We start from the raw sequence: 24,404 nt of genomic DNA, 5'->3' as shown, positions 1-24,404 counted from the left end.
AAAAGGCTTTTGGCATCTCTTCAGAGCCCTCTCATTTACTTCCTTTACACAGGAGTAAACTTAGACTGCCTCATATTTTCATAGAGAAAGTAACACCACCATTCAGATTTTAAAGTTTTCCTTGTACTCAAACAAATCATATAGTCAAAATTATATTTGCCTTAGAAAGGAATAACTTGGGTTCATGATTGTCATATGTGCATATAATTTCTTCTATTTTGTTAGCAGTTAGCTAAAATTAATTTTTATGACAGGTCTGAGGAATTGCAGATGTTATTCAAGTATTTACTAGCATTTTTGTGATTTTATGTATATATTTTATGACTTAGAATTATTTATTAATTTCTTTCATCTCTGAACATTTAATGTAAACAATCACTACCAAGTCTTCTCAATTCTTATTGGTTAATTAGACTTTCACATGAGCATTTGGGACAACATAGCTAAATAACCACTGTAAAATCTCAAGTAAACCTCAGTAATTCACTTTAACATACTTTTCAATTTAAAAACCTTGGACAGGAAGAATAATTTTGTTTTAGCTGCTATTTGAACAAACAAAATATCTAAAAAGGAATTAAGAATTATAGTATCATTCACAAAAACTTGCTGTTTAATTAAAAAAAAAACAACAAAAAATTGTGGAAACTTTTTTTTCAATTGAGCTGTCTCTTAATCCCAATCTCAGCATGGGGATCCCAGCTATTTCTTGTATCTTTTTTAATGCCTGCATATTTTAGCCTTAGCTAAGGCTAAACCTGCAGTCTGTATGTATGTCCTATCTCCCTTCACCCAGAAATGTTTTAGCTGGGTGATTGTCAAGTGTTAAGCAAATTGGAGAAAAGCAGCAAGTCTTAAAGATAATTAAGACCCTTAGAAGTCTCAAGGATGGAGATCTAAATTAATATCCCCAGGGAGGGGAATGTGGATAGGAGATGGCTGGGCTACTCAGCATTCAGGGAGCTGCAGACTAAGCACAGCTCTATTGTTTCCCAGGCAAAGAGAGTAGGTAATAAGGGGAATAGGGAGATCAGGGTTGCAGTTGAAATTGGTGACCTCAGAGTACAAAGAAAACAGAGCTGACTTTATTAGTTCTACCTCCTCAAACATCATGTTTTTACTAGTTGGCAGACTATGCCACTTCTCTATGATCCCAGTTTCATCAGACTCCGAAGAGTTTAGATACAAAAAAACCCAAACAAACCAAAACTAAGAAAACCCATAAAGATTGAAAGAAGAATGTGCATTATTTTACAGCAAAGTCATTTCCTTACAGGAGAGTAACACTCTCTAAGACTAATGACAGTTTATATTTGTGGAAGTTGATGCACTGAGCACATTCAATGGATATTTGAACCTAGTTGCACGGAAATGTCTTCATTAAGGTTCAGAGCTACATGCTTCCCAAGGGTAAACTTGGCTTTAAAAGTTCTGTGTTAGAATTCACACTGGATTTTTTAACCAAACTCTTGATAAATAGTTGAGGTTTTAAGAAAAAACAATAAAATAATCAGAGGTGGATTATGCCCACTCTGACAAAATAGGTTACTACCAAAATGTGTTTAATTCCACTTTGTTCACATAGAGGAAATATTTAAATTGATACAATATTTAATCTATTTATCAATGTATGCCTCTCATTTCTTTAATTAAGGCCCTTTACCCTTTGTAAAATATCAAATTTGAAGAAAATATCAAATATGTGCAAAATGCAATAAAGGCAGTGAATTACTGAATCTAGAACCATCTGGTGGATTACACTGAAGCACATGGTTGTATAAAAATATTAAACCAGGAAAAATAATATTACAAATTTTTTGCATACTTTGTCACTTCTTTCTAATGTGGATGTTGTCAAAATTAAAAAAGCCACCTTTTTTTAATAAAACAGATATGTTATGTACTGATAAATGGTTATATTTGATTCTTTCAGGTAACATCCTAACTTCCCCAAAGATTCTTCACTCTCCTTGTGAGGACAAAGCAGTTGCTGTCGTACCTAAAGACCTTATAATCACCTAATTACCTGCTATTAGTATACCAGTTGGTCTTGCAAGATTTCAAAAAATGTCATCTTAATTTAAAATAATGAGTTGTGAACTGTATGCCCACACTTGGAATCTGGCATGGAAAGAAGAACAAAATCAAGATCCTTAATTGTTGGACTGCATAGTTCTGTCCTGCCCATTTTAAAAGAAAGCAGCTACATATGCAAAATATCATAGTCTGATCAAACAGCAAGTTATTCCATAAAGCTACAGTAAATTGATAAAACATCCTCTAAAGATATAAAAAATTAATTGATAGGGAAGTTTAAAATGGAAACACAGTTAAAGGAGGTCTTTCTCAAAAGATGAATGCTCTCTCTTACTGCTTCGTATTTTAAATGGTATGCAGCCTTACTGTCATATGTGACCAAACTAAATGCTACAGTGTGTGGGTTTGAGTACTGCAATGTTATGAGACAAAAAGCTGTAGCAAGTGTATTCATGCATTTCTTTTTTTTTTTTTTTGAAGCTGTTATTATGATGATCCCATCCAAGACTGAAGACCTACTTCAGTCCTAAGAGATTCACACAAATCCTCAAAACAGCTCCTGATGCTGATTTACCTTGTTTACCTGTACCCAAATAAAACCCCCAAATGACTAAGTAGTCACGACTCCATCACATAAGTTGATACAGAAACAAAGAAAGAAAATTGATAGAGCATACACATTTACGGAATTCTACTCACTTCTTCCCCTCTCTCTCTTCATTCTCTCCCCTGATTACAAGTAGTCACAGAAATTAGTGACAATTCTAAGACATACTTGAGGAACTTATAAATAGCACAACTGTTTCACTCTTTAAACACAAAAAGAGATATAATAGGTACACCAGCCTTTCCTTTTCCTGAAAATTTTCCATTAATCATAGGGCATTATTTTATTAGGCTGATGCCATAATGCTCCCATTAATATTTCTTTTGAAGATGCTCTAGTCCTTTAAACTGACATACTTCAAGTTCCCATATGGTTAAGGAAAAAAAAAGAAAAAAATTAACATTACATATCATATAGTCATAAATGATACATCACTTTTGTCTGAATGGGAGATGGTTGCAATACATAGTTAATACTGAATGACAGCTAAGTGATTTTCCTGTCCATGTCTTCGTTTTAATATGTGTAACTAACACTTAAATAATTTGTAGCCTTAGATTCTGCACATATTTACAACTTCCAAACTGTTCCAAGAAAGGTTAAATATTTTTCAGTATCTGTTCCTGTATTTTATATTGTTATGTTTTATGATACTGTAAATATTTCTGAGCCATGGGTGACTATTTCACTATCAACACATCTGGTTTTAAGACTGAAAATCTCTTAATCTCAAGTGGGGTAAATCTGCTGTGATAGCCTCAAATGACCTGAAAAGTTTTTTCAGTACTAACTATGGAACTTAGCCTTATGGAACTACTAAAATTATGACATCATCCCTGGACTGCCCTGAAGGTATCAGAATTTCTGCAGTGCTGTGATTTCACTCTAGGCATACTTCCCAAACCAGAAAGAATTAAAAGGCCTCTAATTATCTTCCTTAATTCCTACACTTGGGAAACTTTCATTTTGACATATTTGGGGTGTTACGATAAATTTATAGCATTCCAGACCTCTTAACCATGAGAAAGGAACAGCAAGAGAGGAAAAATCTTTTGTGCTCTCAGGAAATACTTCACTCTGTAGAGCAGTATTTTGAAAGGCTGGTTCCTATAGTTTGAATAGTTAGCACATGAGAGTGTTCTATAAATGCTTATAAGTCTAGATAAATCAGTGATGTTAAATAACTCAAGGTATTATTTAAAGAAGGGAAAATCCACCCTCCCCAAGCAACACCTGCACATGTGGGTTTTTTTGAAACTTTGAGAAAATGGAAACCCCTCAGGTCGACACAGCTTTTTGAAACAAGTTTCTTTGCACGCAGGAGCTGCTTTCCCCATGCGGTCACTCACCAATATTTATGAGGGAAGGTCACTTGGAATGCCACCAGCAGATGAAAAACAGGAGGAAAGGAGGGGTTTTCTGTCTTCACTGAGCTGGGTGATTCTGCCAAAGTGATAGCCGACATTGACATTACACAAGGGAAAGGTTGGCGTAGTCTCACAGTCCCAGCTCTGCTGCAGAAACAAAACAAAACAAAACCAAACCACTGTATACTTTTCAAATAAGCGTAATGTCAAAACATTAAAAGTCTGATCTCCGGAATATAAATGACACTTTAACCTTGGCTTTGAAATAGCTATCTCAAATCTACTTTAAAAGTAAGATTTAAAAAGACCCCTATGGAATAAAATGTTCTTCCATAAAATTAATCAATCACTTTAAGGGTTTAGTGGAAAGAAATGGCCATAAACATCTTATGTGCTCAGCTGGTGGTAGAAGGCAGACAAAAATTATAATTCTGATAAAAATGAGGAAAAGCTGAGATTTGAAGGGAAGACTGCATGCAGAATATATGGCAGGGAATGACAGGAAATTTTATAGGTGAACGTGGCCTACGGAAAACTTAAGGGAAAATTGAACAATTAATGAGAGGTCCCCATTAATTTTTTTTATTTATTCCATTTTCTTAGCATCTGTGTGAATTTTTACCTATACGTCTTATACGTCCTAAAAGAAAAAACTGTGATGAATAAATAAACAGCTCTAGAAATCTTCAATAGGGTCCTTTACCTTGCAGGGAATATTATCACTGGCTTTTGATACAATTTCTGCTGCAGGGAAAGACTTTCAAAGCTCAGAATGCTGAAGTATTGCCAGGCACTCAAAGACCCCCTGCTGTGTGCGTCAAACTAAGAAATCTCTCTGAACTTGTCGAATTAAAAGTCATCTCTCTCTCTCTGTAACCCCTGCTTGAGCTGGGAAGCTCTGTCCTCATTTTTTCAGGCCTTCCACGATAAACAAATGGAGCCTGAAGCATCTTTATTCTTTTCAGGCACATAATTAAAATTCTTTTAAAAATGTAATTGAAGGCAATGAATTTCAAAAGGAGGTTCTAGTTAACAACAAGGCTAGAACAGTTGCAGCACATCATACTACTTTACTATCCAATTTTCTTTCAAAGGTAAAAGCAAAACAGCTTATTATGATTCTGGGTGTATTTTTTTCTTTTTTTTTTAAATTTTGTTTGTACATCAATAGTTTGCACCAAACCTAAACATCTCAGCAGGATTTATGCTTTCTGGAATGTCATAAGACTTAATTACTGAAAAAGCAAAGAGAAGTACACTATAAAAATATGAATAAAGCAAAAGTTATTCTTAGTTTCTCAAAATCGTTATTTATATATCCCTAAAATGTAATACTTATTAAGTATTATTTAATACTTATATCCCTAAAATTTAATACTTATAATACAATACTTATTGAAGTATTTGTATTTTCTTGGCAACCCTCTTTTATTAAGTAAATATTCACAACCTCACAAATTTTTAGAAATCTGATAATGCATAGAATGGTAATTCTCTGTGATGACTATTGCTGTAAAACATTGTAATGACTCGTTACAATACATGTTTGATGCTGCCAAGGAAAGAGCAAGTGTTGATATAATTAATGATCTCAAATGAATATAAAAGGAACAAAAACTATCTCCCTGGGATTTGAATCCCAGGGATTATCATACAAAATTAACATAAAGGAGGCAGGAGACAAGATAGTGTTTCAGAAAGTCATTTCTAAGGTGACTTCCTAGAGAGCATAAAATCTAAACCAATTTTATTTTTTTAATATCTCTTTTAGAGTGATTTTCAGTACCCCTCTCTGCTGCAAGCAAAAAGATTCAGTTTTTACCTGTTTCATCCATGCTGTGTTTTTAAAACTGGTACTTCTTGCTATAAATGACCACATGAAATGTATTTTTTTAGAGTTTTCCCTAGAGAAACTAGAGATGAGGATGTTTTAAGGAACATCATTTACAGTTCTTGTAGCATTAAAAAAAAAAGCCAAAAAAGGTGTAGCAAGGAAGCACTACTCCCACAACTTCAGGGTAGTACTCTGCCTCTGATAGTTATGATGCCTCTGGGAGACCTGAGACAACACAGCAAACAAAGCTGCTTTTCATCCTTGGAGGGGGAAGCACAGTATGTGTTCTGCATGGGTCAACAGCTGCTCTGACTAGTAGAGAGGTAGAAAAAGGACCCAGTCAGCTCAACTGGAAAAGGCAATGACAAAGCAGATCTAGCAGGAGCAAACTAGGGCTTTGACTACACATTCAAGTAATACCTCTTCAAGTCAAATATTATTTCTTTCCTAGGTTTTTTTGGTTTTGTTTTTGTTTTATGTAAAACCTGGGCGCAGTGTAGGCACAGCCCATTCCAGAGGTCATGCTGAACAGGCAACACAGAGAACAGTGGACCAAGGTTGACCCTCTCCTTTTTTTTGCAGTTGTCTCACATAACATCAGCAGGTTGGAAACACTCACATTCCCACATGCCTTCATTTCACACACAGAACATGTAACATACACAGAGCCCACGCATTATGCCCCTATCTGGGAAAAAATTAATAACAAATAATGGTCACATCTTAGATCCAGTGAGACCGAACTGGCACAAGAGCCGCACGACCAAAGGCTATTCATTAATTTCTACCACCACATTGTTTACATGGCTGCAGTCCTATAATTACAAACCATCAAAAGAATAAGGCAGTCCCTACTATGCCATGTATTCTTGTTACAAAAAACTACACTCTTCTTAGCTTTCTCTTTGGAAAACTAGGGAGATTTATGACAGTGTATTTATCATGTTTAATTTTACAAAGTATCTTAATTGCCATGCAATCAACAGAAAGCATAGGAGTAATCATCAAGAAAGATGAATGAACAAAAACCATAAAACAAAGAAATGCAGGCAAATTAGTATTTCCAAACTTCATTTCTGCTGTAAAACTGAACTAATGAAAGCACTGTGATTACAAAAAGAACTCATCTTCCATCTCAATTTTTTCTGTAGAATGCAAAGGACATTGGACAAAACAACAAAAGAAACAAAAACTGCAACAAAGAGACAGTATCTGATATGTAAGAAAAAAAACCCCAGTGTGATCCAGCATGAGTATTTAATGTCTGTTTGCAGAATGAGTAAAGGCTCCATTAAGTTCACTGAGCACTCACTGTGAAGTTTAGGGAAGATCAGTAGCTTAGAAAAAAGTGCCTACTGAAATATGAGTCACATTTATGAACAAAAGTGATCAAAGTCCACTTGGCTGCTAGAGTGTCTTCAGTTTATTCCACTGCAGTACACATATTGCTTGATTGAAAGGTCTGTGAATATAAGGCACCCAGGTCTATCTACTGTCACTGTGCCTGAAATTGTCATTTGTTATGTCTGACTTCCTTTATTGATTTCTTTTTCCTAAACGGAAACTGAAATAATTTTTATAGCACTTGGGAACACAAATGTTTACAATATTTACAATACAGTAAACTTAAAATACTAAATACATTCACATTAATTCCTTTTTCTCCTCCAAGCTAAAATTATATTAAAAGCTGTGATAAAATAAAAATTATTCAAATTTTATTCCCAGTCATATACTGCTACTATGACAGTGATGTTATACAGACATATCTTACATATCTTGAAGATTTCAGACACTTTTTTCAGTGGAGGAAAAAAATTGCTTTTTACATCATTGCCAAATAAGAGGTTAATGCAAGTAATTTATTTCTTCAAATGACACTTACTGCTTACGAACACCTACCTCTTATATATTATAAAACTAATATCTAACTTGGGCAGAAAATTAGGATACCTATAGTAAAGCTCTCCAAGATACAGTTTTGATCCAGTAGCTCAGTGCTGTGAAGACAAAACTGTTGGCAGATGTTGCTCTCATAATTTGGTATGAGGTAGTGCTACATCAGAAGAGGGAGTAAGTGAATGTAAACCTAATTAAGACTTCAACAAGAAAAGCAAGACAGAATATTTCAGCTGTTCTCTCTCTTCTGCAAAACAGCCTGATGTCCATATCCTAAGACAATTTTCCAAATTTTGTAACAAGTTATCGTGCATCAGAATTTAAAGTTTTTGGAGACTGAAATGCTCCTCTGTTTTATTCCTGTGTCTTGATTCTTTAGATTACTACAGATATGTGGCTTCTTGACAAAATATATTCTGTAATTACAACAAAACACCTTTATATGATAAATATAAAGCAGAGATTAATACAAAGCAGTGAGGAATTCCTCAGTGAAATTTGCTATCAAATGACAAGATGAATAGATTTAAATAAAAGTGTTAAAAATAAAAGCATAACCTTATAAACATGTTCAATCTCCCACATCAATGCTGATTTTAGTGTATTTAATGCTTTCTTTGGGTTGACATTCTCTTATGAATAATCCTTCCCTATCAGTTGTATAATTCCTGCTGCTGTACTCTACCTAAGAGCCTGAGAATGAGGTAAGAATGGACCCATTTCATTTTAAATACAGAAATTTCAAGTCTTTCCAAAAGGCCAGATGAATACAGTTATAAGTCTGATTCATAGTAGCTGAAATCTACACCATTTATATAAATGTTATTTAAATGTTAGAAGTCAATAGTAAAAGATTACTTCACATTGAATATCTACACTGCTGTTCGCTCTCACACTTACAATAACGCAAATTGGGAAAACAACTTACAGAAGGAATATACAAATAGAAAAAGATAAGTTTCTGTATTTTTTCTCCTTAAACTATATAAGCAGTGCTGTTTTTAAAGTGTATTCACAATTGCAGTATCTTTTTTTCTAGATATATTACAGTGTTATAGTCAAGTTTGGAAGTTCTTTGAAACAAATTAATGTGGCAGCTTCACCTTTATACAGTTCAGAGCAAGCCACTAATGGCACAGAGTGTATATCTGTCAAACTCAGTGCTTAAGAACAGAACAGGAAACTGACACAGCTATGACAGGCAAACACTTTATATCAGCAAGAACTTTATGTTGATTATTGCATAGTTCTTGTTACATACTCATGTAAATAGGACTGCAATAAAAACTGTGAATTCTGGAATACCTTTGCAGACAGAATTATGACTGGAGAAAATTATGGAGAAAATGGAACACCTTTTAAAATTATCGCATTTTCTACTGCAATCCTAATATTTTTATTGAAAATATGTTAGCATAAAGAATTACCATATGTGTTAAGTTAAAGCACATGATATTTTTCATTTGAATTCAGAAATATGTGAATTTCTTGAGTCACAATTAATAAATGAAATGGATAGCACATACAGCGCTTTCAGTGATTTTTTTTAAAGCTGTTGTAAATTCTAATTTGACAGAAGTTAGACCTCAGTTCCTAAACCCCAGCATTTTCAAGATATTACCTGGAGCTGCTACATTATAACTACTCTAATTTCTTGAAATCCAACCATCATTAAGTTAGCAAATGACAGATATTTAGAAACTTCTTCATAAAAAAAAGTGAGTCCCAGAGAATCAACGAAGAATAAAAATCCTAGGTTTTAATCTTGATTTTGCTGTATAATGCATTTAAACATATGTTTTGTTTTAAGGACTGGAAATTTAATACTTTAGATGTTTTAAACTCACCAACTAGATGCATATCTTCTGTAAATTTAGGCTTCTTAACAGTTATTTCTTGTATTGCTCAGGATTTTTTTTTATTCTAAATGAAACATGTTCATATTTGAGTGAAAGAGAATTTCTGGGTTTTTAAATCAATTTTAAATTGTATCCAGGGAATAAACATAAAACAGAACTATGTATCTGCTCTTAAAAATGCTGCAAGCTCATCATGTTGTTTAGGGGCTTAGGTGAGAGAACAGATTTTAATGTAAATAAACTACTTAGTCACTGCTAAGTCACTAAGTACATAAGATGGGAGGCAGTCTGAGTGGATTAGTTACAAACACAAGTTGAAATTAATCACAGATTATGGCAAACACATTTTCTTTTTAGAGTATTTCCACAAAAAAAACTTGCTGAGGTTTACATATGGTAGAGATGCTCACTGGAATTACTTTGGCATTTATTTTGTTTTCATATCAGTTTGCAACTTTGTTGTAGGTATGCATATGCTCAATTATACGGCGTATAGTTTATTGACACATTATAACTGTAATGTGCTTGTCATAACTTCATGTTATGTTGTATGTGATAATTGGAAACAAACAACATACAGAGTGAGGTTTGAGTCAACACTTTCTTTGTAAGGATTGGAAAGAGTTCTGTGATCCATGATAAATGGATGCATAGAGAGTGGATGTTCTATAGGACTCATTGCATGTGGGTTTAACCTGGAGCCTCAGCTCACCTATTTGTCACACATTATGTGGCTGGCATGCAGCTCTTTTTCAAACTCCACTCCTTCCAACAATCTTTCATTCTAGAAATTGTACAAAATGGGAAATAATTTTCTAAATAAAACATATTAAATCTAAGTACTGTATTGTTATAGACTAGAGTAGGCATTTTTGTTTATTTTTATTTTTCTAATTTCAACAGATGTAGTAGGGATCATGAAACAGAACCATTGATAAGCTCCTTGTTTAAAGACTATTTCAGTAGTATGTATCTCCTGTAACTGTAATATATTAAGAAATCTATTATAATTTTATTTAAGCTTTGGGATGAATCTATGAAAGACACAAGACTTCAGCAAATATTGAAGTAAAAAAAGATTTAAGGACATGGTAAAAGGAAAAAAAAACATACCAGAAGGAGATTTTCATATTTGCCATTTGCCATTTTCTGTGACGGCAATCTGACAGATTCAAAGTGAGCTAAATAGTTTTTTTTAAACCAGAAATGTGATAGATTTGACATTGGCTCCAGAGAAACTTAAGTTGAAGATGGGACTGCAGAGAAGAATTATGATATAGAGAAGAATATGTCCACAGTCTGAAGCAAGATTTCTAGTGGAGCTCCTTAAATAAGGTGGACTTTCTGTAAAACCTTAATGAGTCATTTAAAAGGGAGTGTATCAGTGTAGTTCGCTTACAAAATTTTGATATTTTCAACAGATATAAACCATGAAAGTTCTTTCAGGAACCACTTTATGAGTTAGTCAACTACTTTAACAGCACATAACTAAATGAAATCAAATGTAAAAATGCAAAATTCAGAGTCATGCACATATGAACTAAAAAACCAGAATGTATACATTAAGTACTGTGTTTATGAACTGAAAAGGCTGAAAATATTTATTCTGTTTAACCTTCCCAAACATAACATCTGAGAAGGACTACAATCACTATCCATAGTGGTAAACAAAGGCTGTGGAAGAAATTAAGTCCAAGATGTGAAAATAAATGTATATAACTGACAATAAATAGCACAGGTAAAGACTCAGAGTAAATGTTCAAACCACCCAAACTGAGTTGTTCTGGAACATTAATGCATTCTTCAATACTGGAAACTAATCCTGACCAGTGAGATCCATTTATACAATGTCATTTCCTGAGACAGAAGAAGATTTCTTAAGAAAGAAGACGACATCAGGAAAAAATATGTTAAAGACACTCTAAAAAGACTATTTTTCAAAGACACCAGACATATTTTTAGGCATCATTTCTATTTACAGTATTAGGCATCATAGATGCTCTACATCAGGTTTTATTCCCTTCAAGAGGTTGATTTAGACTGAGATATCAACTATTATTTTTTTGAGTATTACACTGTGCTCTTTATGGCTAACAGCATGTTTCTTTTAACATTTGATTTCTTCACTCGGTTGCCTCATTTTACTTAAAACTTCCTGAAGTTTATCTAGATTCTGATTTTTTTTTTATTTTCATGAAGTTGATTTTGTAAGGGATGGTGTGGCACATTCTATGCCAAGAGCAGAAAAAAACCAATGTAATTTTACAGTTTCTTTGTTCTAGGGAGCAAATACTTTGCATTAGGTTACATTCTCCCTTTTTGAGGTTCATAAAGCATTTCAAGGCTATTAGGATAAAATGGCATAATAGAGGAGAGACTGCTATAGATTGCCCATATTTTCTGATTTTAATTTACCCAAGCAACTATGGCAACCTAAGATTTTGTACAATACAAAGGTAAATACACTTTGATAGTAATTAATCTCTATGAACTAGAAAAATCAGGAATATTTTACTTATTCTAAAATGACAGTAATAAACTATTATCAAACTATTGTTTGCTCATTTTCCCTCTTCATCTCATTATACTAAACCTTTAATCCACATGAAGTTAGAAAAATTATTTATTATTCTGAACTACTGAATCATAGCTTATGATTATAGATCTGTACTAGTCTGCCCTGTTTCCCCAGTCCAGTTCTTATTGTAGGATCTGGAATTAAAATTCCAAGTTTTCTTAGGAGTAGTAATTTAAAAAGAAATTTACAATCTCAATAGATTTCTTGGTCTTTTTCAGCAGGAATGAATTCTCTCTCCAGTTTACATTCTAGCTGAGTGCAGTAGTTGGGAAAGTTGCAGTTTCCCCACAGTTCATTATCCCACTTCACAAAATTATTTTAGACTCAGGACTTGGCCTTTGTGTATTCCAGGATAAACAATGTATCTGTGATTTAGTGTCTACTGCCCTGTGTTTCAGTTTACAATATTACTTTGCTGCTTGTCAAAAGGAAAATGTGCTCAACTGCATTTTACCAAACTAATGAAAAATAAGGAATATAAAAACATGTCCAGATGTGCCTGAAAATCTTATGAAAACAGCAGGCAATAGTGTGTCTAACTGCCAAAGTCACCTCATCACCTGCATTCACAGCATTAGAAGCACAGAACCTTAAAGGCTGGAAAAGACCTTTACAATCATCAATTCCAACCATCAGCCTAGAAACACTACTGTCACCTTCGCCATCAAACCATGTACTCATGTGCTGTGCCCACAGTTTCTTTGAACACTTCCCGGGATGATGACTCTGCCACTTCCCTGAGCAGTCTGTCTCAGTGCTTTACAACCCTTCCTGTGAAAAAATCATCCTAATACCCAATCCATCTTCCCTGGTGCAACTCAAGGACATTTTCTCTCATCCTGTCACCTGTTATCTAGGAGAAGACACGGACCCCAACCCCACTACAACCCCATTTCAGCTAGTTGTAGAGGGCAACAAGGTCTTCCCTGAGCCTCCTTTTCTCCAGGTTAAACACAATTTAGGGCACCTGGCCTTGTTGAGCATGCAACTGACTTTGGCCCATCAATCCAACCTGTCCAGATCCTTCTGTAGAGCACTTCTACCATCCAGCAGATCAACACACCCAACCAATTTAGTGCTATTAGTAAAGAGGAATGACTGCTACCTCTTAGTTAAAGATTCTCATTCAGCACAGCAGCATCCATGGAGGAGGTCAATTTATATGATACAAACTACTCTAAAATTACAAGTTTTGAACAAAACTCCAGGTTACTAATTTTCAACATCTTCTTTTCTTTTAACAGCACAAATTTGAAAATTAACATCTCACTATTAAACTAAGTATAAAGAGTATTTTAAAGTAGTCTGTGTGGTTGAAATTTTCTTTCATGAATTAGAGATAGCAAAAAGATGGCATCAAGATGGAACACTGTGGATTATTAAAAGAATTTGATTTCAACACAGAATGTTATATTTTTGAAGCACCCTGGGGGCTGCTTACACACAGAAGTCTGAGAACAGTGGCAGTTTTGCATGAGTTCTATCGAGATATTATGTATTTATTTATTTAACCAATAGAAGTATCAGAGAACCTAGTTCAAGTATTACATCCGTTGAATGTCACAATACAGGAAATGGAAAAGTATGTAGACCATTTTATGCTAGAACTCTAACATTCTAATGGTGTTTTTTTCTTCTGTTCTTCCATTCTAGCTACTAAATTTATCTGATATTCCTGTCTCCTTTTTCACAGCTGATGTTGAAATGTCTTTCTGTGCAGTGCTGCAGCAAGAAAGTTCTCCTCAAAGCAGTAAAAACTGTTTGGTTTTTATGGTGAAAGAAAGAAAATTGGAAAAAAATATAACCGAATGAGACTGCCAGATAGTCACATATGTCAGCAAAATATATCTAATCACCACAGATCTGATTTTGAAAGTAGAAAAGTTCCATCTACAAACTGAGACATACATCTATGTTATCAGTGCTTCCTTTTGATAAAGTTTTAGAGTGTACTTTCAAGAAAAAAAAAATAACTCTATGATGTGTATGCATATCATTAAAATGCTTCAGATCAGAGAATTCAGAGCTGAATCCAGCCTTAATGAAAACTAGAATTTTTAAGACTGTTTTACAGAATTGTATTCTGCATTTGTACTTAGACAGTTCAGGCCCAAAACATTGCAGTGTTTCAATCTGTCTCATTTATATTTTGTTTTAATTTCTGCTTTTCCTCACAGCTTGACTATACATCACATCCCTCAACCAAAGAGGAAACTGGCACAGTGTATTATTTCAACTTAGTGCCTTGGCTATACACAAGCAAGGTAGTGTTAAGACCAAATTACAGAACAAAATGCTGAAAATACAAAAAGGTCCCTATGATTTATAACACAGAGACCATTGCATTCAATTCCATACCATACATGCAGTCGAATTTCTCTGTGGCTAATTCTGAGTACATCTCTATACTCAGAAAAATACTGGAGATTTATATTAACATTCTTAATTTTATACAATTTCTTGAACAACTTTTTCTTTTTATATTTTACATAATAGCTGTGAAAATTGATTCCTCATTTTAATAAAATAATATATGCATAGAAGCTTGCTAATATTATGTCTTTCTTAATTCAATGAAAGGTGCTTACATATGTTGAAACAGGACAATGCAATCCAACACAAAATGAAATCTTCATATTTTGAAGACAATATAAATGGGATACAGACCGAGAATTTTTGCACAAACACTTTAAATAATTCTGTTGAATAATTAGTGCTCCCACCATAATTCATATCCTTTACAACATGCTGTAAATATTGATGATGAAATTAAGAAAGAGCACTAAATTCTTCAGCCGGCTACCCATACAGCTTGATCACTATTCCTTGTATGGAAAAGAACCCCAAACGGTATTTTCTACTCTATTCAGAAGATAAGAACTTTCAAGCTATTTCTTGAGGTTTAATTTGTAAATATGGTAGTGGAACACACACCTTTAATGCACAATAGATTTACAGAGAAAGACTTTTTATGGCTTCATGGGGTGTTCAAAGAATAGAACTCACAGTTTATTCAATTTGATCAGTTGTGAGTTCTTCTAGCCAAGTGCAAAACCATTTGTAACCATGTGTTACCACATGGTGTATCAGTCTTTCCCTCTTGCTGATGAACTCAGATTGAAAAAGTCCATTTGTTTCCTATAAATAGGAACTTATTTAAGATACAGGCAAACTTGTGCCTAATAATTTTCTATTAAATGGTCATCCAAATTATCAGACAACTATTAAAAAATACTCTGTGTGTCTAGCACGAGGTACATACCTCCAAAGAGCAACACACACCAACATATATCTTAAATGCATGACATTCTCCTTCATACATAACCTTCTGACTGCTGTAATTCCTTATAATATATCACATCTGCCAGTTTTCTCTGGATTTCTAACTTATCCAAATTACTCTTCTTACCACAGCCTGTGAGGTTTATGAGTACTCACAGCTAGAGAGAAAGCTGTGAGATTCGCATCAAAACCCATGAACAGCAACTCAGAAGCGGTTTCTTCTAAACTGTACAGCTGCACTGAAATGGAACCAAAACACATGTACCCCTTAAGCTACCTTGCTTGTTAAGATAAATACAGACAGAAATGAAACAGCTCTAATAACTTTTACCTCAAATATATATTCATATATAAATGAATAGTAGTACTCTCATTTGCTCTGACTACAATTTATTATATGCGTTCCTAAATATTACAGAACTACAGAATGAACTAGGTTGGAAAAGACCTTTGAGATCATCAAGTCTAATCTATTATTATTTCAAATTGTAAATACAAGTATGTTTCTAACAGCAAATTATATTAATCTCTAAATAAATAATTAGATTTAAAACTATTATGATGTAGAGGAAATGTGAGACATTGTTCTGAAAAGCTTTCAAAGACCCAGGGATGAAGTTAACTTCAACTGATAAAGCATGGTATTAGATGTGTTCTTCTGAGATGATATCAAGTTTCAAAGCCAGCACTATTAAAAAAAATAAAGGATGGCTTTTTTACAAGTAGGTGAGAAACGGTGCTTTGTATGTTAAATTTGAATTTCTAAAGGTAATCACAAAAAACATTAATATCCAACTTACATGTTTATATATGGATACAAATACCGAAAAAAAGCATGCATATTTATGAAAGTAAAATGCCAATAATTCTTTTGAATATAACTGTGTATTCAATTTTCTACACGAACTTTGAGTGTTCCTTCCATAGTTCATCCTTTTCATAAATACTATAGGGACTGTGCATATGTATGGTAGTCCTGATGTACAGCTGAGGGACAGAGATGTGTCTTTTTTCTTTAGATCTAAATCCACTTGGAAACTCCAAATCTATTCTGGTTGTCCAAAAGTTTCCCTTTGAAGCTTTTTTTTTCACCACAGTATGGTTTACAAAACAAAATCTTTCACAGGAAATCATTATTTAGAGTGATTTATTTTAATCCTGATTAGATGTGAACACAACCAAGGTGGAATACTTTGCAAAGTAACTGAACCAAAACAGTGTAAGTCTGATTGGGTAAGAATTGAGACTGGCAACTAAGGGAACTTGTGGTTGATGTCTATTACAGGCCACCAGATAAGGATGATTATTGATGAAACCTTCCTGCTCCAGTTACAGGAGGCATCATGCTCAAAGGCTCTCTTCCGACTGGGGGACTTCAACCACCTCAACATCTGGAAAAGTAGCACAGCTATCTGTAGTGGGCTGGAGAGCAGCCCTGCTGAGAAGGACTCGAGGGTGCTGGTGGATGAAAAGCTGTACATGAGCCAGCAGACTGCACCTGCACTTTCAGAAAGCCAGTCGTATCCTGGGCCACATCAAAAGGAGCGTGATCCGCTGGTTAAGGGAAGTAATTGTGTCCCTCTACTCTGCCCTCATGTGACACCATATGGAATGCTGCATCCAGCTCTGAACTCCCCAGCACCAAAAGCAGATCCAGAGGAAGACCACAAAAATGATCCAAGGGAAGGGGCACTTCTCCAAAGAGGACAGGCTGAGGTAATTGGGGTTGTTCAGACTGGAGAAAAGAAGCCTTCTAAGAGACCTCATGGGAATCTTCCAGTATGCAAATTGGGCTTATAGGAGAGCTGGAGAAAGAGCCCTTTTAACAAGGGCTCGTAATGAGAGGGACAAGGAGGAAATGGCTTTAAACTGTAAAAGGGCAGATTAAGATTCAATACTGGAAAGAAATTCTTTCCTGTGAGGGTGGTGAGACACTGGAACAAGATACCCAGAGAGGTGCTAGATGCCCATCCCTAGAAGTGGTTAAGGCGAGGTTAATGGGCTTTGAGCAACCAAATCTAGCTGAAATGTCCCTGCTTGTTTTAGGGGGGTTAGACTAAATGACTTTTAAAACTCCCTTCCAACCCAAATTACTTCTATGATTCTATGATCTCATGAAGATCTTCAAGTTAGTTTTCATGGCCTCAGGCACTACCAAAGACTATTTCCAATCCAGATGCCATATACTCCCTTTAACAGAAAAGCATCTGACAGACTGTTGGCCACAACTCATAAGCCTGGAAATTCTAGGTTTGGAGTCTGCTTGATGGCTATCTAGAAATTCATGTGTGATATGTCATGGGGAAAGTCATCTAGCAAAACTTAACTAATTGCCTTATTTAAGACAAATATTAAGGCATTTTAAATGAAGTTAGGGGGTCACACATGCAAAACAACCAAAATCTTTATCTCACAAAAAATTAGACTGCAAATGAATTAGACCTATTGATAGAAAAACAGTTAGCAGTGAATTTGGAAGTGGATTCAGACACCTGGTGGAAGGAGGCATGGAGCTATTAACACATACTTACCTGCTTCTATACTATTCTATAGGTATACATAATTGATCAAACGCAATATTGTGCAAGACAGAGCTTTGATCTGGTCTCAGTACTGTAAGTTTTTCATGTGTTTATGCTGTACATCTCAGTTTTTCCTATAACTGCAAAGATGTATCAGGGGGGATACAGTCCTCCTGCTATCCTGACAACGCAAGTACATTTTTTACCAAATTGCTCTCTATTTTCAGGCGTAGCATTTGAAACATCAGATTTGTCCAAAACTGCATTCTCAGAATTCAATTTTTCCATTACTTCAAAAATCAAATAGTTCAGTGAAAAGTTTCCAATTGCAAGAGAGGACAGGGATATGGTGAAAATTATACATTAAAATATCTAATTTTATCATTTCAGGCAGTTAATTGTAAACCAATCTGCCTCAGTATATATTTTACCATGTAAGACTTCATCAAGTATTAGGTCTAAAAGATGAGTGATTAGATTTGTTTACCATTAAGAGGAACTTTATGATTTATTAACCCTTGTTACTTTTTGCTCTACCTAAAAATATATTAATTATAGACAAAAAGGTCACATTTGATTTCAAACTACCAGACTAAGCTCAATTTTGAATTAATATGTCACCTAAGGATACACAGTACTAAAGACTAATTAAAAACCGCAGAAAATTATATTCCAATGTTGTTAGACCAACTGCAATTAATTCACAAGTGTTCGTGACAAATAAGCAAAAATACTGACATGTGTGTTCCACAGGAAAAAAGGAAATAATTTGGAAGAATTTTCAGAGTGACAATAAACAATATATATCAATATATGTAATAATTTTTGGCTCCATCATGGTCACATTTCAAAAGATTTAAAACATTAAACATATGTTTCTTGCTTTTTATAAACATTACTGTTTTCCTTAGGTCTTTTGAAAATAGTCTACATACACTACTTCAAATGAATTATTTTAAATTTCTTAAAACTATTTGTTAGCTCTGAAGATTACAGAAATATCTAACTATTTAATTGATGAAATAATTTCTTTAGTCATCATAAATGAATCAGAAAGAGCACAATACCTCATTCATTAAGAATTTACTTCTGTTATTTATTTTTTATTTGGTATTATTATTGAACTGTCACTTCCTGGAAAATGGTATCATACAGCACTAACTCTTCACCTAATTTTTTTTCTTTTAAGTCTTTTAAGTCTGCCTCTGATGTAAAGCTATTGATGTGCATCCTACAATCCTGTTGATAACCCGCGTAGCACCTCATTAGGCCACACCATTTCTTGACTCCCAAGAAGAGTGACAGAGGATATACTGTTGTAAAGTGCCTCTCTGAATGAGACCTTTAGTGTGAAATAAAAAAAAAAAATATTTTTCAAACTTGCCAAGTATTTGAAGGCACTGGTATGAATGAAAACACAAATGTACAGCACCTTAAGGGATTGTGGATCAAAACCCTCTTGGGGTTTGCCCTGAAGTTCTATTACCAGCCATCTCTTTTAGTTGATCTTTTCAAATATTGGAAGAATTTTTTCAACTATCTAAAAAAATCCTGCCTTCAAAAGATCTGTAAAGACAATGTTATGTCTTCAAGTAATGAAAGAAGTTTGAAATGGTTTCATCTAACAGAATGGGTACTTTTTTGTAACATTTTATGAAAAAGTCTATAACACATTCCTGGTGAGTACTCTTATAATCTTTGCTATGTACAAGATTCATAAATATCAATGCTCACATTTATAGGGACAATGTCATCACAATATGTTTAGGTGAAACCTATTTTTTAGCTAAAAGTGCTTTATAGCTAAAATAACAAAAAATAATCCACTTTACCTACAAATGTGTATATGGCTATGAACAGAGTGAAAGCAGAGATGTAAAGAGTGAAAAAGAATTCAATAAAATTCAGAACAAGTTAGTTTCACAAGAAAAGAGGTGCCAGGGTGATTAACTTGTTTTGTTCATTTAATAATGGGAACATATACAATAAAACCTTACTTGAAAATGTTTACTCAATCAAAACCATCATTAGACTACTCTTCCTGGGCAGCATGCAGAGTAAACTAATGCATGCACAGTCTCCAGGTGTTGATTGGACATCTCAGTTTAAAATGGAAGTAACACAAACATTCTTACATCAAACTACCCCCTTTATATTCTAGAACTAATGAATTCCAGAGGGACAGAGAAATACAGAAAATTTAGGATCCATTGAAAAATACAGGCTGAAGAACAAAGAAATGGGGAAAAAATAGGAGATACAAGAGTTATAAATTTTGGATTTTGTATCAGGCTGCAACAACGAACTTTCCCAAACATTTACTCTAAGTACAAATTTAAACTAGATTTTACAGGACACTGTTTCCAAATAAATACTCAGGTTTACTGCTCCAGCTATAAGCTCAATATTCCTTAATGCTGGACAAATCCATAGACGTGGCTGGCAGAAACTTCTAATGACACAGAAATCAAAATCATATTTTGTTTGGCCAAGGAAGGAAGAAGTTATTAAGGACAAAGGTCATTTGATTACTATCTAGGTATAACACTGAGAACAAAATATTTTTGTCTTTGACAAGATAACCTCAATCTGCATAGAGGTGGGTTTCTTTCCATGCTGCTATTACTATGCCAAGTCCTGCACTTGGGTCAGACAAACCCCACATCACCCTACAGATGTGGGGAGAGTGGTTGGAAATGATCCAGTGCAGAAAGACCTGGTGCTGATGCTTGGCAGCAGCTGAACATGAGCCAGCAGTGTGTCCAAGCGGCCAAGAGGGCCAATGGCATCCAGGCTTGTATGAGAACAAGTGTAGCCAGCAGGACCAGGGAAGTGATTCTTCTCCCAACACGGCTGACGCCACACCTCAACTGCTGTGTCCAGTTCTGAGCCCCTAATTCAGGAAGGACATTGGGGTGATGGAGCAGCTCTAGAGAAGGGAAACGAGGCTGTTTAATGGTCTGGAGCACAATGCTTATCAGGAGTGGGTGAGGGAGCTGAGGTTGTTTAGCCTGGAGAAAAGAAGGCTTGCAGGAGACCCTATGCTCCCCTACAGATACCTGAAAGGAGGTTGTAGTGATGAGGGCGTCAGTCTTTTCTACCAGGTAACAAGAAGATGGGATGAGAGGAAATGGTCTCAGTTTGCATCAGGGGAGGATTAGAACAGGTAAAAGGAAAAAATTCTTCACTGGAAGGGTGATTAAACATTGGAACAGGATGTCCAGGCAAGTGATAGAATCACCATTCCTGCAAGTCTTCAAAATATTGTAGACTTGGAAACCCGGTTTAATGATGAAGATGGCAGTGCTAAGTTAATTTTGGACTTGATGATATTAAAGGTTTTTTTCAACCTAAACTATTCTATGATTCTATTTAGCTGTCAGGAGAATACTTCATACTATTTTGGTCTGACATTTTGCTCTGAAAATAAAGAAATTTGTTTTAAAAAACATATTCACGATTCCACCCCCATTGACATTCCTCAGAGACTGAAAGTTTAGGCATGTGTCTTTGAAATATTGACCACAGTCCTATTACATTTACAGCTCCATTTGCTAATTGCTTAATAGGTCACTATATTTCTTAGTTTAACAGACAGGAAGGTTAAAGAGCGTCAGAAAGTTAAGGTGAAAAAAAATTCATACTGTAACCTTTATTTCTGACAGTTCTCAAACAGCAACTATTCTGAACATTTGAAATTATTCTGATTAACATGATTTACAGACAAAGTCGGAGCACACAAAAACTCTGGTAACCTTTCTAAACACCTTAAAATTTCAAAAATCTAAACCAGATTCCTACTGATGAAAATGTGTAAATGTGATTACTGTTAGCTCATGAAATTAACAGAGAAAACCACTGTGTGCCTGGAAATCTGTAGCTAAGGTTCTCATCCCTTTTTAGGATACAGAAAACAGTCAAATCCTAGCTTTGTGGGCAGAATAGTAATTTTCTTCAACTCAACTAAGAAGCTAAAAGGCAAATATGTTTTGCATTAAGTAGTTTTTATCTACAGTCAGGATCTTTCATGGGAAATGCAATGCCCCCAGTGAACACGAAAGGTTTTCTAAGTTTTAATCTGATTACTTCTTGGTCTTAACCTTTATGCTTTTCTATCTTCATCTCTAATATCTGTACAAAATCTATTTAGTTTGTGTAATTCTTCTCTTCCAAATGGGACATGTATCCAGCATTTTAGTACTGATTTATGTATCATCAAAATTTGCATGTTTTTGCTTTTGTTTAATATCGGGACAATATCTGTATAACATCTGTAGCTACTGGACAGTTTTTAAATTTTGTTCTTTTGATACAACAGAATCTAATTTTTAAATGAAGGCTGTGCCATGACTAACAATGGCTTTTAACCCTGTACCATTATAGCATTAGCATTACTGTAATAAATATTTAAGAAATGAAAATTTTCTTCTTCACTATCTGAATGGTAGGTCAGTTGTCACAGTGACATCTGAAAATTTTCCTTGTACATTAGAACTCAAATTTTTATTCTGTTTTTAACATATAATTCTCACATGAACACAGAAAAGTCTGAATGGGGCTCACTTTATCCAGATTTCTACATCAGACAGTGGATATTAATTGATACACATAGAAGTATTTGTAATGCCTTTCTTCCCTGGTATGCCTTTCAAGCTTCTGCTAGTCCCTAGCACACACACTTCTAAGATAGAAATTAGACTAATCCCTTTCTAAAGTCATCTATGGTTCTGGCCTCTATGACATCATCAGGCAATGTGTGACAATTTAATTATGTCATAACATTTTAACCAGAGTTGCTATTTCTTTGGCTTAAAATTTAATTTGCTTCATTACCTGCCAACCCCTTTTGAAAAAATGCATTCAAAGAATTTCAGAGTGGGGACTTGTTTACTAAAAAAGTACACATGTTGTACATGGCACAATTTACATTAACCTTTTCCTCTTCTAACCTTACCCTTGCATGGTTACTGTCATGGATGACCTATGGACTGGAAATTTAAAACAAAAATTTAAACAGAATTAGGAAACATTAGAAGTGGTCTAACAACTGTACCAGAAATCAGGAAGAACCACAGATGAAGAAGTGAATCAGCCATGTCTGTGCTGGAGCTGAACAGTACTGCCACCACCCTGAGGCCTTCTCTGAACAGGACTGAGTGTGTGTGCTCTTGAAAAGGGGTAAAGGGCACTAACACTACACCCCAGTGACCAATACAAGCTTATTCCTGCATCTGTGCTGGCTCTGACAGTGAACGTGGCTAAAGAACCAATCTTCATTTCTTCAATATAATCTTTGTAACTGTTCTTTAACATCTAGAGAAATAATGACTACACTGGCTCCTGAAAGAGTCATAGAATAAGCAACACTATATAGTGCACACAGGTATAAAAACTTTTACTTGTTTTGTGAAACAGTATGCAAAGAAAATGAAAACTCTAAATGCTGACTTGCTAACTACAACAAACTGTTATAAAATCACTCTCTGGACTGAAAAAGAAGCTTAGAATTAAACTGAATAGTCAAAGAAATTTGGATAGGAACTTTTCTAGAAAGGAGCATCCCTGCACTTTGGAGAAACTTAGTTAAAATGAACCCAGATAACAAATCCTATCTATTTACAGTTGTCTGTAGTACACAGAATCTCCTCTGAGAAGGCAGACTCTAATATGCCTCATGTCTCACAAAGCAATTTCTCATTTAATTTTCCATCTTTTGCTTTCATTTCAGTACTTGATGCATAAAAAGTAGAGAAATGTGCCAGCACCCTTCTAAGGGAGAAGTGTTTGCTAGTGATTTCTTCTGTTTCTCACAAGGACCACTCAGTGATTGCTGTTCCTCATAGTCTGCCACTACAGGGAATTATCTAGCTCCACCAGCATTCTTTTCACCAAACTTAAAAAAGCTGGCTGCCTCAACCTCACTTCCCAAGTCATCTTTCCATAGCTCCTCACCTGCCTTATGGAATCCATGAAATATCTGAGACCACCTTTTTCACTTCTTTTGAGATAAATATGATGCCCTGAGCCTAAAGCTGACAACACTGGTATTTTAAAATTTTGCATGAAATGCACCATTAAGACGTTGACAGATTTCTAGGAAACCCTACTTTAAAACTGTCCCCTTGGAGATCCTTCCAAGGAGCAAAAATAACTGCAAATTGGAGGCAAAATCTTCCTGTATCATCACTTTCTTTACATGGAATGTTTGCTTAGTCACTTCTGAAAAAGAGCAGCCCAGGAAGAACAGCTGCGATTTCTTTATGTTACCGCTCACTCAGAATATTAAAGTCAGACATATTGCATCACTTCATAAATTGTCAATGACTTAGCTTTTCTTCCTCTTGACCTTCTAATTCCCTTTATGCTGTCTCATATCATCTCCTCTCTCATCTCACCAGATTTGACAAAGTTCTCTCCCT

The 24,404-nt window shown here is 34.8% G+C and overlaps 1 protein-coding gene across 1 annotated transcript in view; it reads right to left on the bottom strand.

Annotated features, from left to right (window-relative positions):
* TENM3 (teneurin transmembrane protein 3) overlaps nucleotides 1-24,404 on the bottom strand; it is a 1,295,372-nt gene that overhangs the window by 794,791 nt on the left and 476,177 nt on the right. The window contains exon 6 of the mRNA XM_066548306.1: nucleotides 3,994-4,158. The gene's annotated coding sequence lies outside the window, so the exon portion shown is untranslated. The remainder of the gene's footprint in view (nucleotides 1-3,993; nucleotides 4,159-24,404) is intronic.

This window comes from Molothrus aeneus, chromosome 4 (assembly GCF_037042795.1).
Source record: "Molothrus aeneus isolate 106 chromosome 4, BPBGC_Maene_1.0, whole genome shotgun sequence".
Taxonomy (NCBI): domain Eukaryota; kingdom Metazoa; phylum Chordata; class Aves; order Passeriformes; family Icteridae; genus Molothrus; species Molothrus aeneus.
Note: the sequence above shows the minus strand (reverse complement) of the source record. Positions and strands in the feature narration are given on the sequence as shown.